Here is an 8,143-nt window from a genome sequence, read left to right as displayed (position 1 = left end):
ACAAAGTCAAATGTTATAATGTAGACATTATTATGTAGACATTAAATTATTGTTGCCAAATATTGCACTTGAGTGTTTCCAGGCGCCAACATTGTTTACTCGGGGTGGAGGATGTTTCCGCGCGTATGCCGGATAATGATAAGGATAACGAAGATAGCGATGCCGGGGAGGGAGGAAGTTGAAGAGTGTTCCTTGCTGTACCAGCTAAGCTCCGTGTGCTTCTGCGCGCTCCTTTTGTGTCGAGCGGATTTACTTTCAACCAGGATGGAGAAGTCACGAATCGAAACTCAAACAAAAGCCGGAGGAGACTTAGAAATGATGCAGCAGACTCTCTGTGGCACTGGGACATCAACATGTCGACACAGAAGGAAATCGATATGCACTTTGTGGAAGCTGGGATGTTGGGCGCGATGAAGCTGGGCCGCGGATGTGTTGTCTGTTAAGCGATTTTTAAATCGTTTGGCAACCGCGCTGCCAGCACTCACACTAATCGCATTAGCGAGCAGCAAAATAGTTTTAATACGAATAAATTACACATGATGTATCTATGTTTTAAGTTTTATTATAAATTTCAGCTTTTATTTTCTTTTCACTTTACTTCTCTGCACGAGCTTCTAATTCAAAGTAACGGGGATTCTGTTCGGCAGTATGGCAACTCCACAATAGCAAATAGTTATTTTTTATATTTTTCTTAAATCAATAAAATGTTAAATTTTACCAAACCACTGGCTCGATTTCGATGAATTATACATTAAAATAATAGGGAAATAAATACCAATTATATATTTTTCAATACTTGGCGGCCAAAAGTATTCGATTGGCTCAATTAAGTGTTGTAGGTCGTAGCTTGGCACTTGGCGATATATCGATAAATACCTTTTCGTGGTAAATGTCTTGGCTGAATTTGCTTTCTCGCTGGTCTGGACAGTGTGACCGCGTGGCAAAAGCCATAATTGAAAATACTTGAATTTCTCGAAAACTGTGGGTTTGACTTGCCTGTAATTAACTCAGAAATTAGCTATAATGATGCCCCTTCGAATGCGATACCGTGCAAGTTGGCACAACATCTGTGAGAGTTGTATGAATTAATTAAAATTTGCATATATATTTTGATGGTTGATGTCACGGGTGCATACGATTTCTCGCTGGCCTGGACAGAGTGACCGCGTGGCAAAAGCCATAATTGAAAATACTTGAATTTCTCGAAAACTGTGGGTTTGAATTGCCTGTAATTTATTCAGAAATTAGCTAAAATGATGCCCCTTCGAATGCGATACCGTGCAAGTTGGCACAACCCCTGTGAGAGTTGTATGAATTAATTAAAGTTTGCATATATATTTTGATGGTTGATTTCACGGGTGCATACGATTTCTCGCTGGCCTGGACAGTGTGACCGCGTGGCAAAAGCCATAATTGAAAATACTTGAATTTCTCGAAAACTGTGGATTTGAATTGCCTGTAATTTATTTAGAAATTAGCTTTAATGATGCCCCTTCGAATGCGATACCGTGCAAGTTGGCACAACCTCTGTGAGAGCTGTATGAATTAATTAAAGTTTGCATATATATTTTGATGGTTGATGTCACGGGTGCATACGATTTCTCGCTGGCCTGGACAGTGTGACCGCGTGGCAAAAGCCATAATTGAAAATATTGAAAATTTCTCGAAAACTGTGGATTTGAATTGCCTGTAATTTATTCAGAAATTAGCTAAAATGATGCCCCTTCTAATGCGATACCGTGCAAGTTGGCACAACCTCTGTGAAAGTTGTATAAAGTTATAGAAAGTTGGCGTCGAATGATTGTCATGGCTAAGCTGTTTACATTGTGGTTCATGTCTTAGTATCTAAAGGTTCAGTTTCTGGATTAAACGGTCTTTTATTAACCTTTTTAGCACCCCCAACTGTAAAGCAGTTGTCTCAAAATCTGTGGGTTTGATTTTGATAAAATTTTCACAGAACACTCCTTAGATTATCCCCTATCTACCCATATACCGTGCATGTTGGCACAACTTCTAGGAGTGTAGCCGTAGGTAATTTAATTTTTGCCCCCTTTTTTGTATGGGGAAAATCCGAGGTTGCGTCACTGTTAGGCTATTTTCTCGAAAACTGTGGGTTTGATTTTATTGAAACTTTCAGAAAAGGAGCTTGAATTAACCCCCAATAGCTTGGCTTATCGTGCATATTGGCACAACCTCTGTGAGGGGAGCAGTTAAGAAAATTGTGGGGACACGATTTTTCAAATGCATTTTTGAAACATTAATAGACCTCGGATGTGTCTCAAACCTACCTAGATCGATAGATCTTTTCTTTCTTAACAATCTAGCATTTTAGATTTTTCGATTTGGTCCCCAAAAAGCGAGAAAATTTAAAAATAAAAAGGGCCCCCATGTTCCAAATTCCACCGTTCCACTTTCGTTGCTAACAGGCCGACGCTAATTTGACGGACATTGCTAACAGGCCGACGCTAATTTGAAGGACATAAATATTTATTTGTATTTACGCACTTACGTTTCCGTCACTTACGTTGCTGATAGCGATAACAGCGATAAGTCAGTTGAAAAATATCACGATATAAATATTTATTTTTATACGAAAAGTATCGATTTTGATACATTTCTCCCATCCCTAGCGTCGGCTTTTGAATATAATATAAACGACGCGCCGAAAGTAAATGTTATTTGTACCCCGTGCCCCGTGTATTTTTTTTTCGCGTCTAGTAGTCCTTGTGCCCGTCGAACGGAAGTGTCAAACTCACCAGTGCTAGTCGCCCCAGTTGTGCAGTCAGTAGGAGCACAGGCTTCCACATTTCCACACAGGACAGACGTGTTTTCTGCTCTCGCTGCCCGGCAAACACAAACATTTATTGAATATTTTCTACACTTTTTGTTCGGTCGTGTTTTTTTTATTTTGCTAAAGTCACGTTGTGCCATAGGTATTGTTTTCGGTTGGGTTTTCGGGGAACAGTGCCGTTGTTCGTCGGGGGTCTAGTGACCTTGCGCGACCCGCACCATGGACCTGCGCAGCTGGCGTAAGGTCCTTATCCAGTGGGTAAGTAGTAGAGATCCTGGGATCTTCGCAGGTCTTCCCGATGCCATCCACTTACGCGATTTCCCGACACAGGTCATCGAGTGTCGCTTCACCGAACACAACTTCATCACGCTGGAGCAGTCGGACATCGATGCCTTCTTCTCGATCTACGTGCAAAAGGCCCAGGTGGCGCCGGTGGAGGAGGAGAACGCGCTGCCGACCCAGCCCGGGGAGCACCGCTCGCCTTTGCAGAACTTCCTCCGAGGTGAGTTCGGGTATTTTGCATTTCCAGCCCGAAATAATTTTGCATGTCATGTCTCCTGAAAAACAGGGTTGTCATCCTTCATCTATTTTACTACTATACTATACTATTTTTTCAATACTATACTATACTATAGGGGATACTCTTTTTTCAAAGTCATGGTTGCCCAAATGTCATGAGTCTACATTCCAAGACACCTTTGATATAGGAACTTTCATATAGAAAAAACATAGGCACCTACCAGAGTCGATTGTTAAAGAACTGATTATATGAGAATTTCACTTTGTTGTAAACAGAACAAGTGGAAATAATGGTATTCAAGGACTAATGGTCATTGTATATTATTTCAGTACTGTCTGGGTGTATTACCTCATATCTAGATAAGAAAAAAATGTTTTGGATATAGGAACATTCATGGGGAAAAGGAAGGACTTTGTATAGACCCTAACCGACTTGATATTTAACTTATAGAACTGATTATATGAGCAATTTTTTTTAATTTCAATAAAACTAGTTGAAATATAAGTATTGTTCAAGGGCAAATGTTTATTTTATTCCTATTTAGTCAAATATTGAATTGTGATTATAAATACAAGGGAATATAAATTCTTTTTAGTTATGTACATATCAAATTCCCCTTTTTAATTTAGTTATTTTCTTATTTTGGGATTTTCAAAGGATTTTCTTTCTTCCATTTTACTTTACTTCACTTTATTGTCAATAAACTAGTTGAAATAGTAGGATTATTCAAGGATTAATGGCCATTTTATACAATTTTAGTGAAACCTTAGATTACTATAGGACATGCAAGGGTATGTACACTTCTCAAGTCCTCTTTTAAGCTAGTTCCCTTGGCGCCTCGAAAAGGTTTTGGGATTTTCCAATGATTTTCCTCCCCTAACTTGTTGCTTAAAACTAGCCAAATAATGAGACCCATTTTTATTCCAACGCAGATCATTATCCAGAGTTCAGTGCCCACATAGATGGCCGTGGACAACTTGTGACCGCGGACTACGTGTACGTCTAAACACTGCTCCTGCATTACTCGTGCGTGAAGCAGCCCAGCGTGTTCATCCACAGCATCTGCAAGAAGCTGCCTGAGCTAGTGCAGACTTGCATCGCAAACTTCTTCGGCCAGACATTGGAGCAACAGCTGACGCGCCAATTTCTCCGCCAGTCTATGAACAATGTGGCTGTGGTTTACCGCCAGGTCGTCCAGATCAGCCCCAGTCGTCCGAGCTGCAGCACCATGAGTCTCGAGCTAACCATTGACACCACACCGGGCACATCCTCGTCCACATCCGCATCGCCTCAGCCGCCGAGCTGATCATCGCGATCGCCAGCGCCTCCAAATGTCCGCCAACGAAATGCTAGCAGCGCACCCGGGAGCTGCACGGTGTTCGCGCCCAGCTGGAGGTGGTGTCCTACGAGAAGACCATGCTCGAGGAGCAGCAAACGAAGAAGGAGGACCTGATCATAGAAATGCTGGACAACACTGATGGGGCCAGAGGCTCGATGCTGTGCGAAGCAAGCCACACTCTCGCTTATCTCCAGCAAGATAGCATTCTGCTTCTGCAGCTCTTCCCTCAGCTCGGCGTTCTCGTGCTCCTTCTCGCGCAGCTGCTTGTCGACCACAGAGCTGTCCAGATTCTCGGGCGTGGTGTTCGGGGACAGGGAACAGTTGAGCAAATCCGAGGACGCATTTAGAACCTCACGTCGGTTGTGTAACTCCTCGCGCGCTTCCTGTAGACAACGATCCATCTCCTGCTTGTCGCGCTTCAGAGAGCTGATTGTATCTTCTCTGGAAGATACAATCAGGCTGGATTCCTCCAGGCGCTGTTCCAGCTCCCGGATTCTGTCCACGCACGCGAGTATGTTCCCGGACGTTTTAAGCTATTCAAGAAGAAAAACAAAAAAAATATAAATATATATTTATGGAATTTTGGGTAGGTATTATGTAGGTACTTTCAATTTAGATTTCCTAAACGGCGCCCTTTTTCGCCAATATTAATTTTAGAATTATGTACCTAGTAGCTTAACATGATTAATAACCATTAAATATGAATTCAAAAATATTAATTTAACAAATAAAATTCCCTCTCAATACCCAAAGTGTGTACAGTTCCGACCCAAAGGTGACTAGTTTTTCGCTGATATTCACACAAAATTCAGCGCTTCTAAATGTCCGCTCCGCTCACACCCAGAACCGAGCTGCTGGAGCAGCGCACCCGGGAGCTGCGCGGTGTTCGCGCCCAGCTGGAGGTGGTGTCCTACGAGAAGACCATGCTCGAAGGGCAGCAAGCGGACGAGGATCTGATTAAAACGCTAAACAAAGGTAAGAATGCCTCATAGATCTTGTGGCTTACATCCCTCTGATAGTAGTTAAATATGATAGTAACATATTTTATCGTTTTTTCCCATTACAGAGAACATGATGGCCAAGAGTCAACTGGCCAAGCTCAAGAACGCCGTCCAGAATGGTGAGAATGCAGACAACGTGCTAAATGAGTTCGATCATGTAGGTAGTAGACCACCAGATGGTCACAGGTACTTGGTGCCATAAACCAATAATAAAACTTTCCTCATTTCAGTTGAAGCGAAGCCTGATGAAGGAAAGCAGCCAAAAGGAGGCCATTATAGCCGAGACTAACGATAAGCTACAGGATTTGCGCGCCGAAAAATCCGAGCTTGTCGAGCAGGTATGCTACCTCTCTGATTTTATGGGGGCATTACACAAAAGAACTAAATCCGGCGAATTTTGTGTGAATATCAGCGAAAAACTAGTCACCTTTGGGTCGGAACTGTACACACTTTTGGTATTGAGAGGGAATTTTATTTGTTAAATTAATATTTTTGAATTCATATTTAATGGTTATTAATCATGTTAAGCTACTAGGTACATAATTCTAAAATTAATATTGGCGAAAAAGGGCGCTGTTTAGGAAATATAAATTCAAAGTACCTACATAATACCTACCCAAAATTCCATAAATATATATTTATATTTTTTTTGTTTTTCTTCTTGAATAGCTGGAACAGCGCCTGGAGGAATCCAGCCTGAAGCGCGACAAGCAGGAGCTGGATCGTTGTCTACAGGAAGCGCGCGAGGAGTTACACAACCGACGTGAGGTTCTAAATGCGTCCTCGGATTTGCTCAACTGTTCCCTGTCCCCGAACACCACGCCCGAGAATCTGCACAGCTCTGTGGTCGACAAGCAGCTGCGCGAGAAGGAGCACGAGAACGCCGAGCTGAGGAAAGAGCTGCAGAAGCAGAACGCTATCTTGCTGGAGCTAAGCGAGAGTGTGGCTTGCTTCGTCGAGAAGCACAGCATCGAGCCTGACCGTCTGGCCCCATCAGTGTTGTCCAGCATTTCTATGATCAGGTCCTCCTTCTCCGTTTGCTGCTCCTCGAGCATGGTCTTCTCGTAGGACACCACCTCCAGCTGGGCGCGAACACCGTGCAGCTCCCGGGTGCGCTGCTAGCATTTCGTTGGCGGACATTTGGAGGCGCTGGATGACGGATCTGTGGCGTGCTGCTCGGCGGCTGAGGCGATGCGGATGTGGACGAGGATGTGTCCGGTGTGGTGTCAATGGTCAGTTCGGGACTCATGGTGCTGCAGCTCGGACGACTGGGGCTGATCTGGACGCCCTGGCGGTAAATCACAGCCACATTGTTCATAGACTGGCGGAGAAATTGGCGCGTCAGCTGTTGCTCCAACGTCTGGCCGAAGAAGTTTGCGATGCAGGTCTGCACTAGCTCCGGCAGCTTCTTGCAGATGCTGTGGATAAACACGCTGGGCTGCTTCACGCATGAGTAATGCAGGAGCAGTGTGTAGACATACACGTAGTCCGCGGTCACAAGTTGGCCACGGCCATCTATGTGGGCACTGAACTCTGGATAATGATCTCGGAGGAAGTTCTGCAGGGGGGGGCGGTGCTCCCCAGGCTGGGCCGGCAGCGCGTTCTCCTCCTCTACCGGCGCCACCTGGGCCTTTTGCACGTAGATCGAGAAGAAGGCATCGATGTCCGACTGCTCCAGTGTGATGAAGTTGTGTTCGGTGAAGCGACACTCGATGACCTACTGGATAAGGACCTTACGCCAGCTGCGCAGGTCCATGGTGCGGGTCGCGCAAGGTCACTAGACCCCCAAGACGAACAACGGCACTGTTCCCCGAAAACCGAAACGAAAACAATACCGATGGCACAACGTGACTTTAGCAAAATAAAAAAAACCACCGAACAAAAAGTGTAGAAAATATTCACTAAATGTTTGTTTGCCGGGCAGAGAGAGCAGCAAACAGGCCTGTCGTGTGTGGAAATGTGGAAACTTGTGGTCCTACTGACTGCACAACTGGGGCGACTAGCACTGGTGAGTTTGACACTTCCGTTCGACGGGCACAAGGACTACTAGACGCGAAAAAAAAAACACGGGGCACGGGGAACAAATAACAATTACTTTCGGCGCGTCGTTTATTTTATATTCAAAAAACAGCAACAAACGGAAAACACAAGCGAGCGGCCACAGCAAGCAAACACAACAGACGCAAAACAACATTGAAAGTTGTAAAGAAGTCTCGTAGGCTGGGATATACTCAGTCCCGCCAGGGTCTCTTTACCGAAAATATTTGTAAGGATATGGGACAAAAAGGTCTAATACGAAAATCGGTTGGCTGGCGTGAGATGTAGAGTGCCAGCCACCGGGGTACGGAGTGAGAGAAACAGTTTATTCGGTGTCTGTAGCAGAGTGAAAAGCGTCAGCGGTAACGCGCATTTGGGCCTGGCTCATAGCATTCGCTACGAGAAGGCCGAGATAGAGGGGATCGATTATGGGGACAACTTTTCCCTAGGGCAGA

The 8,143-nt window shown here is 44.5% G+C and overlaps 1 pseudogene; it reads left to right on the top strand.

The window, feature by feature from the left end:
- Positions 1-2,589: 2,589 nt before the first annotated feature.
- On the top strand, positions 2,590-7,536 carry LOC139353689 (ELKS/Rab6-interacting/CAST family member 1-like; annotated as a pseudogene).
- The last annotated feature ends 607 nt before the right edge of the window (positions 7,537-8,143 follow it).

This window comes from Drosophila suzukii, chromosome Y (assembly GCF_043229965.1).
Source record: "Drosophila suzukii chromosome Y, CBGP_Dsuzu_IsoJpt1.0, whole genome shotgun sequence".
NCBI classification, from domain to species: Eukaryota; Metazoa; Arthropoda; class Insecta; order Diptera; family Drosophilidae; genus Drosophila; species Drosophila suzukii.
Note: the sequence above shows the minus strand (reverse complement) of the source record. Positions and strands in the feature narration are given on the sequence as shown.